The sequence below is a fragment of the Xenopus tropicalis genome, chromosome 2 (genome assembly GCF_000004195.4).
Source record: "Xenopus tropicalis strain Nigerian chromosome 2, UCB_Xtro_10.0, whole genome shotgun sequence".
Taxonomy (NCBI): domain Eukaryota; kingdom Metazoa; phylum Chordata; class Amphibia; order Anura; family Pipidae; genus Xenopus; species Xenopus tropicalis.
In genome coordinates, this window is record NC_030678.2 from 153,937,942 (window position 1) to 153,949,434 (window position 11,493).

An 11,493-nucleotide genomic window follows, 5' to 3' on the forward strand; every position below is an offset into this window, starting at 1 on the left:
CTCCTGGTTGGAGCCAGCAAACTGCTCTTGCCAACTAAAGCTGACTATCTCACTTTCCTAGACAGTGCTATTACACAAAATATCCTGCACTTACTAAATACTCAAATAGCAAGATGGCTTTTATGGGGCCTTGTTGATCCCAGGCTCAGTGGAACATGTACCCATTCACCTATAAGAACTGTTATCGGACTGGTGGATAAATCAGGTTCTGTTATTGTTTTTTTAATTCTGCAATGTGATTGGTTGATTTAGCTTTAAATACTGTTGTTTCAAAAGATTCTTTAGCCTATGATTAAGTGCCCATTTTTGGCGCAAAATGCGTCAGTCTGTTTATGTTTGAGATGCTTTTTCTTTGAATAAAAAAAAACAAAGGTTTTAATTATACCACTTGTTGACTGATTGGTCCCGTTTTTTCCAGTGCCAGCCTTGTTTTCTCATTTGAGGTATTTTTGTTTTTGGTTCAGTGGAACATCCACCTGGTTCAACAGATGCAGGCCACAGGGGAAGATCCACCCTCTGCTAAACACTATATTACAGTGTAGCAAAAAGTGATCATATCTATGGGCCAATAATTTACAATATATAAATATGAAAATAGAAACATGGGCTTCTGCCCGGTAACAGTGTAGGGTTTAGAGCTATAGAGAATGTTTACCCGATAGGTACCTATACTTTAATGTATTAAAATGGAACCTAAATTGTAGGTTTTTTTTTACCACTGGGGCCAAGGAGCCAGTAAAGTAACTACAATATGGTACCGTACTCAGAGGCTCAAACAGCCTCCCTCAGGCCCAATAAATAGTGAGTCTATCAATGGCATCTTACAGCAGCCCCTCTAGCAGATCTGCTATATTGTGGTCCTCTTTCCCCAGCCCCTACAAACACAACAAACTAGCAGTGACGCACAGGTGTTGGGGTGAGCCGTCAGGACCCTTAAAAATTTCAAATTATGCCAATGCAAGGAGCAACAGCTCTAGGTGAAAAAATGTAGGATATCAGGTGTAATAGGAAAATATGGCATCAGTAAGGCAAGATGGTGTCAATAAAACAGAACAGCCAGTCTCTGTTTTTTTTAAAGCAGGCTCAACATTCTTAAATACTGCATATTAAGTTTTGGAGGGGCCTGATGTCTCCCACCATGCTGGGTGCCAGCTCTAGCCCTCTTAGTTCTCCTTTGGATTCCCATTAGGTACCAGGCTTCAGACCTCCAGCCTGAAGATCCTTTTCAATAATATTGTCCATGTACATTCCTGAGAGGTCATTTACCACTGGAAAAGGATAGAGCAGCAATTTCCTTCCCAAAAATTTAGCAATCTGGCCAATCTGCCTGTCAAGAAAAAGGTTATGAGGTCTAAAAAACTGGTCTATAGGCTGACTAAACAGATTACACTGGATTTGTCCACGTGTGGTGTATACCAACACTCCTAACAGATATAAAAGGTAAACTAAGTAAAAGAGTAACGACTAGTAATGAGCGAATCTGTCCTGTTTCGCTTTGCCATAAAATTTGCGAAACGGCAAGAAAATATGCAAAATGGCGAAAAATTTGCAAAACGCGCTGTCTTTTTTGTCGCCTGTGTCTTTTTTTGGTCGCCTGCGTCTTTTTTTTGTCTCCAAGCTTTGTGAAGTGACCGCGTCCAATTTTGACGTGACCGTGACCTTTTTTGACGTGATCACGCCCAATTTGCCACAACCGCTGCCTTTTTTGACGCATCATGCAAATTTTTCCTCATGAATTTTCACGGAATGGCGAAATGCAGAAATTCGCTGCGAATCCATGCCTGGCCAAAAAATTTGCTTATCACTAGTAACAACTTTATAAACCAGTAAATGATCTGGCATTTTACAATTTCCTGGTATGGGTACATTTCATAATATATAAGTAGCACTACGGGGGCAGGGACCACCTTTCTACTGTGTCTCATAACACATGGCATTATTCCCTGTGTATTTATACATATTTATTGTATTATAACACTTGTCCTTCCTGTGTGTAATTTTGTAAGATTGTACAGCGCTGCGTACCCTTGTGGCGCTTTATAAATAAAGTTATACACACATACGTATAAGTAATTCAAATGTACGTGTTGTTCTTAAGTCGTGACTTTTAAATGGCTCTTCTTAATATTCAGCAGTGCTACTAATTTATTATGCAGTCTTAGAAGTCATGGTTGTACACTCATGGCAATTAAATTTAATTAAAGACTTCAAGACGAATCTAACCTTTGTATGGTATTATTTGTGGCAGCTATTGTAACAAAGAATATTAAAGAGAAACTCCGACTTCCAAACAAAAATTTGTTAAAGAGCCCCACACAACACAGAAAGCTTTAATATAACTACCACTGTAATCTGTTCCTTCAAAAGGTATGAATAAATACAATTTTATATGCTGAAATCCATCTGCAAAACAGATCTCTTTCTGCATCATTTGAAATCCTGGCAGGGGAGGAGGGACTAAAATATTGATGTTACAGATTGTAACAACTTCTCCACAGCTTACAGACAGCATGCAGGAACTACATAACCCACAGAACATTGTACTGCAATGTTCCTTTCCTTATTGACATCATGTGCACAGGGAATTGTGGGATTGGGAGGATGCAGGCTGAAGGCAGGCTGAGGAAAGGCGACTACTGACATATTTTTGAGTCTCAAAGTAGTCAGCCAGATCAGCAGGGGAACAGGGGGCGGGGCTTAGGGAACTGCTCCAAACCATATTATTACATTAAAAATCATGAAAAGGCTGCATATTTTTGAATTGATGTCTATTGCAAAGTTGCATGAAATTATATTTAAAAACCTTAAATTGTGTTTGGGTGGAGTTCCCCTTTAAGAATAGTGAAGGTGATATATGAGTATCTTATATAGGGATTATAATACATACTATTCTACATGCAAGATTCCATGAGACCTATTAACTTTCAACCCAACTGAGCCTAGCAGTTAAGATTACACAGGGAAAGCTACTTGGCAACCCTTTTGATATGAGACATAACAAAAGTGGCTTTATGGTCGTACCATCATTGTCTAACTATGATTATAGCTATTGACTATGTGTAAGATCTGGCAACATATTATGGACGGACTCTGCTTGAAGGAAGATACTCACTGGCCACACGCCACTGTCACACGTTCTCATTTAATTGAAATATTTTTCTTAAGCTAGGACATCTTTAAGCAGCCGCTTAATTACAAAGTTCTTTTGGTAAGGCATGTCCAGCACTGAACTGGGGGATCCAAGGCCCACATCATAGGCCCCTTCCCCCCAGGACCCCCTGCCCCAGTTGAGAGGTCCACCTGATGCCCCTGTGTGTTGTATTATCCCTTGCAGCAACAATCAGGGCAAAGGGAAGTCAGGGGGGAGCACCCACAGCTTTAGGGAGTGGGTCTGGGTTGATGGTCCCACTGGGTTTTTTCCCAGTGTCCCATCAGCATGTCTAAAAACAATGTATTTGTAAAGCATAGAGAATATGAACCCCTTTAGGATTTAGTTTTTGTTTAAAGCACCTATGATGAGATACTCTCTCTGCCTCCATCGCTAATTCTTCATGCCCTTCAAGGTCCCTGTAGCCGAGCACGTACCAACACTTATTAAATTAGTACAAGGCAATAACAAAGGCTGATGTGTACAACTTTAGACCTTTCAAGTCATTAATCACTTTCACAGGTAAATGAGACTGTTAGGAAGAAATGAAGCTTTGCAATGACGGGTGGCATCTAAACAAGAAGGAACAGCTGCCAAAGTCTGTTGTGCGTTCACTCTGCTGGAAAGGTCAAAAAGTTTCAGAATTCCTAAATTTTTAAACATTTGGTCTCATAAGCTTTGATGTTTCTTTGACTGCATTAAAAAAAAAACAATGGGCAATGAACAATATCAAAGTTATAAAATGGTAATACTGTTGTTATTTTTATAATTGGCATTCCACCCTAAAACAGTTGTGTTCTACCAATAAAACCTCTACCGGCCCCAACAGGCAATCAGCCACATCTCATATTTGACCTTCAAACCTCAATCATTGCTCACAGTTAACAAAAATGAGAGTTACAGCTGATTTACTGAACCACAAGCAGGCCATTCATCTTCACAGGCAGCTGCTGAAAAGGTCGTCACTTCACTTGGTCCTTCACTGGGCAACAGAACGTATGCTTCTTGGGTTGAACGACTTATTGACAAAATATCAGTACTCTTAAAATGAGTTTGCTGGAAAATGCAAATCTTACGGTTGATCAATTCAGAATTTATAAAAAGAACTGGCTAAGCAAAAGGATTTTCAACCTTCACCAAGGTCACAATTGAGGACATGATTATGGAAAATGTTACTATATTATTGTTATTCTACCCACTAATCCTTAATGCCAACAATCCTTTTGTCTGTCATGTGATCCAACAGACCAACTAAAGAGCAATTAATAGTTATTAAAGCGGACCTGTCACCCTAAGAAATAAGTCCAAATTATTTTCTATATTGTTAGTTGAGCAAAATAAACTTTACTTACTCTATATAAATAATATAAATCTTGTTTCCTTCCGTCTTGGAATTTCTCAATCAAAGCAAGCAGGCAGGCACCATTTTGTGGACACTGTTATTAAAGGAACAGTAACACCAAAAAATGAAAGAGCTTTAAAGTAATAAAAATATAATGCACTGTTGCCCTGCACTGGTAAAACTGGTGTGTTTGCTACAGTAACACTACTATAATTTATATAAATAAGCTGCTGTGTAGCCACGGGGGCAGCCATTCAAGCTGGAAAAAAGGAGAAAAGGCACAGGTTACATAGCAGATAACAGATAAGTTCTGTAGAATACAATAGTGTTTTATCTGTTATCTGCTATGTGCCTGTGCCTTTTCTCCTTTGAATGGCTGCTTCCATGGCTACACAGCAGCTTATTTATATAAGTTATAGCAGACTTTCTGAAGTAAACACACAACTTTTACCAGTGCAGGGCAGCAGCACATTATAGATACTTTTAGATACTTTTATACACTTTCATTTTTTGGTGTTACTGTTCCTTTAAGGCAAGCTTTGTATCATGCCAAAATCTTTTTTAATTGCTTACAATAAATTAGGCATGTTTCAGGTATGGGTCACATTTGTCAACATTTGAATTTAAATAATTGCTGCAAATCAAGTTTTCCACAAATTCAAGTTTCTGGAAAACCTTGAATATTTGAGATTTATTACCTGTCATCCACAAATCAAAAGCTGTATAATAGAAGCCCTTTGCAACTTAAACATGAAACTCAAATAAATAAATGTATTTAGAAATCTGAGCTCTAAGGCATAAAGGTGGGACAGTCAATTACTTTCACTTTCCATTCTGCGCTTCCTAAATGTAACTGCAGTCCTCACAGTCCCCCTCACTCCTCTTGGTCTATGAGTGTGTATCCTATGCATGGGCACATGCATCCGATCCCCTATTCCGCCACATACACAAGATTTTCGGGTGATACAAAACTTGTCTTATTAACAGTGCCCACAAAATAATGCCTGCTTGCTGTGATTGTGAAGGAAACATTATTTAAATACTTTATGTAGTGTACATTAAGTTTATTTGACTCTATTAGCACAATAGGAAAGGACTTGGAATTATTTCTTAGGGTGACAGGTCCCATTTAAGCACAAAAAATTTAAAAAAACTCAAATTAAAAAAAATCAGCATCTAAAAGCTGACAAGGTCATGAAAGTTATTTTTTCAAAATTCAAGATATTTTTGAAAAAATGAATTTTAAAATGAATATAAATAACATTATTATCACGATGGTCCCATTTAAACATGTACATCTTTTCAGGAGGCCATGGCCCAGGTCAGCATGTACTTTTTTAGGAGGCTTGGCTCTGTTCAGAAGGTTATGGACTTTTCAGGAGGCTTGGCCCATTCTGGAATGTACCATTTGTCTGGATGCCATGGCCTCTTTCCAGCATGCTGGCTATGTCACTACTAGAGTACCTGCCTCGAGTTCCATCAAAGCAATGCCAACCGCAAGGAAGCAATTCCCACCCTTCTCTTGTCTTTAAATCCTTCACTCTAGTCTAGTACATCAGCCTATGATTAAGTGCCTTTGTACGAAATGCATCTGGCTGTTTGGCTTGGTGCTCATATTCTTGTTTTAATTACAGTAGGTTCTAATGAAAATGCTGGATACTGGTTTGCTGACAATGGCCCTATGCTGTGTGCCGCCTGAAGCCTTTTCTCACTCATTCTGTACAGCTCTGCATGCTCACCAGGCTCTGCATAGAAGCCGCGCTGAACTATTTTTGTCATTTTTTTTTTTTAATGGAGGCAAGAAGGAAATGTCATAATCCCTTCAATTACCCATAATCCCCTTGTATGATTACAATGATTAGATGCTTTTTTCTTGGGTGCTGATACTTCAGAGCAGTGATTATATCCTTGTGCTTCTGATGACAACTGGATGCAGCTGTTTGTTCTGGTGCTTTTTATTTCTAAAAAATGGCTGGGCCTGGGCATTGCAGAGGGGGGGTATATCTAATGTAATCCAGAGATGTACAACCTGTGACCCTCCAGGTGTTATTAAACTACAGCTGCCAGAACCCCTTTGTTTTTCTGTAAGATGGTAGGAGTTGTGCAACCTTTTAGTATTGTCTAAAAATATCTAATGTCTGGGCTGCGGGTTGACCATCCCTGTAATTCTATTTTGTATTTTAACTTCAATATCTGTGAAAACGCCATCTGCGCCACTCTTCCTTTTATTAAGCCATAACAACGCTGAAACATAAAGGAGGAATAATAGAATGCTCTGTGTTTTATGCAGTTACATTTTGTATTACAAAAGCCATTGTTCTTGTACTTTAGACCAACGAAATGATTAAGCAAAAGGGATTTCTGACATGCAAAAACAGCAATTTCACTTTTATTATTCAGAATTTCTCATTTCATCTTTCATCTTACACTGAATAGTCAGTTCCTGTATGCATATAATGGATTTGAGACAACACTGAACTTGATAGATCCAGTGGGCCTTTCACTTTATATCAGAGCAATCATCATTTACTAGTTTATAGGGCTCGTGGCCAGATAGGCTGCATTTTCTTTATATATGATGTACATAGGCACATATACTATTGTGCATCTATACCAGCCACTATACTTCAACCAGCACTACTCCAACAACCCCCACAACACCCTATGCTTTTATTTAGTACTGTATATCGTTTATATACTCCTCAGTGATTTCTAATATCTTAATGTATTACAACGGGGGGGGGGGGGGCATTTTCTGCTATATATATATATATATATATATATGCATTTGTTAGGGCTGTTTGATGAAGACCAATCACACAGTTCCAGGCATGGAAAAAATGCATTGTGGGTAAAAAAAACATTGTAATTTGTATGAGCTCTACTGTCTAAATGATGCTCAAGTTAGGTTAGGATAGGTGGGATGTGGGATGCCAAAGTGCTTTCTCCAAGCCTGCCATTCATCAATCCAGACCTTCCAAACATGAGCAGGTCCTTGTAATCCATTCTGGCGCTAGAAGGTGCAAGGCAGCCATATCCTTTAATGCCTTTCATGCACAGGCAGAAAGGACAGGGCTGTAATGAACCCTTCCCTCACAGGCATTCCATAATTTGCACATCTAAATGTCACGCAAGTTTGGAGCCAGGATGGGGTACATCTCCCCCAGCTCATCCCAGATGAATACAACAAAGCCAAACACAGGCAGTTCTGTATTCATCTGAAAATTGCTGAGATAAGCTTGTCATGCTTGGGAAGAGTACTAAGTGTAAATAAAAAAAAAATGGTGTCATGCATCTCATTTTTTTGCACACATTTGTAAATGAGTTTATTTTTATTGGTAAATAAGTCCATTTATCCACCAACACTGCTGGCATCAGCGGATTGGATGACAGTAACATGAACAACATCCAGAAGAGCATTATTAGAATCAGAATAAATAAAATATGTTTTTTGTTTTTTTTTAAATATGGAAGTTTTTCTGTAGAAGACCTACTCGTTAAGATCCACTAAGGTGCCCAACTAAGGTGAATGACATTGGGCTAATTCGATTCTAGGGCCAAATGATTTAATTACAACGACAGGTATAGGAGCAAGGACTGCATCAATGAGCTGATGCAGCCCTTGATCCAATGGGAAAATCAAACTGATTTTCGGCCAGAAATTGGTCGGGGAGGCCAGTCGGGGGACCCCATATATAGGCAGATAAGCTGCCAAATCAGTCTCCAATAGGCCACTTAAATCTGCCGGTGCATGGCCACCTTTAGGGGCACATTTACTAATCCACGAACGTCCGAAAAGCGTCCGAATGCATTTTTTTCGTAATTGATCAGTATTTTGCGATTTCTTCGTAAATTGTCGCGACTTTTTCGTAGCCGTTACAACTTTTTCATAAATTGACGCGACTTTTTCGTAGCGTTACAACTTGTGCGAATTGTTGCGACTTTTTCGTAGCCGTCGCGCCGAGTATGAAAGTTTCGGATTCATTCAAGTTTCAGTATCGTGACTTTCCTTGGGCCAGGTTGGAGCTGCAGAGAGCCATTGAGCCCTATGGGAGACTTTCCTTGGGCCGGGTTGGAGCTGCAGAGTGCCATTGAGCCCTATGGGAGACTTTCCTTGGGCCGGGTTGGAGCTGCATAGTGCCATTGAGCCCTATGGGAGACTTTCCTTGGGCCGGGTTGGAGCTGCAGAGTGCCATTGAGCCCTATGGGAGACTTTCCTTGGGCCGGGTTGGAGCTGCAGAGTGCCATTGAGCCCTATGGGAGACTTTCCTTGGGCCAGGTTGGAGCTGCAGAGTGCCATTGAGCCCTATGGGAGACTTTCCTTGGGCCAGGTTGGAGCTGCAGAGTGCCATTGAGCCCTATGGGAGACTTTCCTTGGGACGGGTTGGAGCTGCAGAGTGCCATTGAGCCCTATGGGAGACTTTCCTTGGGCCAGGTTGGAGCTGCAGAGTGCCATTGAGCCCTATGGGAGGCTTTCCTTGGGCCAGGTTGGAGCTGCAGAGTGCCATTGAGCTCTATGGGAGAATTTCCTTGGGCCGGGTTGGAGCTGCAGAGTGCCATTGAGTCCTATGGGAGACTTTCCTTGGGCCGGGTTGGAGCTGCAGAGTGCCATTGAGCCCTATGGGAGACTTTCCTTGGGCCGGGTTGGAGCTGCAGAGTGCCATTGAGCCCTATGGGAGACTTTCCTTGGGCCGGGTTGGAGCTGCAGAGTGCCATTGAGCCCTATGGGAGACTTTCCTTGGGCCGGGTTGGAGCTGCAGAGTGCCATTGAGCCGTATGGGAGACTTTCCTTGGGCCGGGTTGGAGCTGCAGAGTGCCATTGAGCCCTATGGGAGACTTTCCTTGGGCCGGGTTGGAGCTGCAGAGTGCCATTGAGCCCTATGGGAGGCTTTCCTTGGGCCGGGTTGGAGCTGCAGAGTGCCATTGAGCCCTATGGGAGGCTTTCCTTGGGCCGGGTTGGAGCTGCAGAGTGCCATTGAGCCCTATGGGAGACTTTCCTTGGGCCGGGTTGGAGCTGCAGAGTGCCATTGAGCCCTATGGGAGGCTTTCCTTGGGCCAGGTTGGAGCTGCAGAGTGCCATTGAGCCCTATGGGAGACTTTCCTTGGGCCAGGTTGGAGCTGCAGAGTGCCATTGAGCCCTATGGGAGACTTTCCTTGGGCCAGGTTGGAGCTGCAGAGTGCCATTGAGTCCTATGGGAGGCTTCCAAAATCATGCAAATTCTGAAAGTTTTGCCCGCCGTTTACAAGCGCTCAATACGAAAAAGTTGCGACAATATACGAGCAAATCGTAACGGCTACGAAAAAGTCGCGACAATTCGCACAAGTCGTAACGGCTACGAAAAAGTCGTAACGGCGATGAAAAAAATCGCAAAAATACGAAAAAGTCACAAAGTTTGTTTCCAATCCGAATTTTTCTCATTCCCAATTCGGATTCGTGGATTAGTAAATGTGCCCCTTAGTGTTCTGGCCATTAAAGGGCACTTGTCACTGTAAAATTGGTTTCCCCAACAGGGGCACAGGCTAAGAGAGTCCCTGCCTGCACTAAGCCACCCCCTTTCTCAGGGATAATGAAAGCAAAATGCAGAGATTTATTGCATTCCTCCCAACTGTCCTGATTTTTGGGAGACAGTCCCTCTTTTAACAGCTCAGCTCTAAGTCCCGGATTATTACTGAAAAGTCCCTCATTTCCCGTTGATCTCCTGCACTGAACGCTAACAAAGATACAAACTTAATTAAAAAGTAGCTTTTGGCAGCCGCACTATGTTCAGCATTTCTTTTTGTCCCTCTTTCCATTCTTCAAATGTGAGGAGGTATAAATATTATTGACCGTGTCAGTCTGTCAATTTAGTCCTGAAAATTGTATTTGGGAACAAGCAAACTGCTGGCTGTCCATGCGTTCGTCAAATCAGTTTACCTTTGCGCTGTTGGTTTCCTAGAGAATCTTACAGGCCAAGTAAGTCGGCTTCATTCAGGGCAGCATCTGTATAGCTGCATTTTTAAGGAAACATGTTACATATAGTTACATAGTTACATAGTTACATAGGGTTGAAAAAAGACCATTGTCCATCAAGTTCAACCCAGCACACAACCTATACTAACCAATCTATACACTCACATACATAAACTATATATACAACCACTAGTACTAACTGTAGATATTAGTATCACAATAGCCCTGGATATTCTGCTTGTTCAAAAACTCATCCAGGCCCCTCTTAAAGGCATTAACAGAGTCTGCCATTACCACATCACTAGGAAGGGCATTCCCCAACCTCACTGCCCTCACCGTGAAAAACCCCCTACGCTGCTTCAAATGGAAACTCCATTCCTCTAATCTATAGGGGTGACCTCTGGTGCGCTGATTGTTTTTATGGGAAAAAAGAACATCCCCCAACTGCCTATAATCCCCTCTAATTTACTTGTACAGAGTAATCATGTCCCCTCGCAAGCGCGTAAATCAGAATAAAAAAGCATAATTGAACAATTGAAATATAATTACTATTTCTGTGGCCTATTCACAGGTCTGACTAAAGTAAAGACAATGGCCTCTGAATATCTTTATTCTGCCGCTTTGCCATTTGGCTGCCCAAGCATGGATGAAAGCAATCGCCTAACAGTAGATGGGGGTTTAAGGTCATTCAAATTTCTGGATATTTTAGCAAGAACAGTGATGCCAGAGAGTAAATGTGCTACTGTTCAGTTTCAGACAGTAAGAAAAGTAAAAGGTATTTTCTAGGCAGTTCAGTGGCTAATTAAAATCACACCAATATTAAAAACATGATTTCCCCTTTCATTTTTATATACCTACAGCAATATATAAAAGAAAGTCCAGTTGTTTTTGACTTATCACTACCTGTATGGGATCAATCCGGAAACCCATTATCCAGAAAGTTCTGAATTCTACATTTTAAAACTGATTTGCCTTATCTCTGTAATAATAAAAAAGTACCTTGTACTTGATCCCAACTAAGATATAATTACCCCTTATTGGGGGCAGAACAGC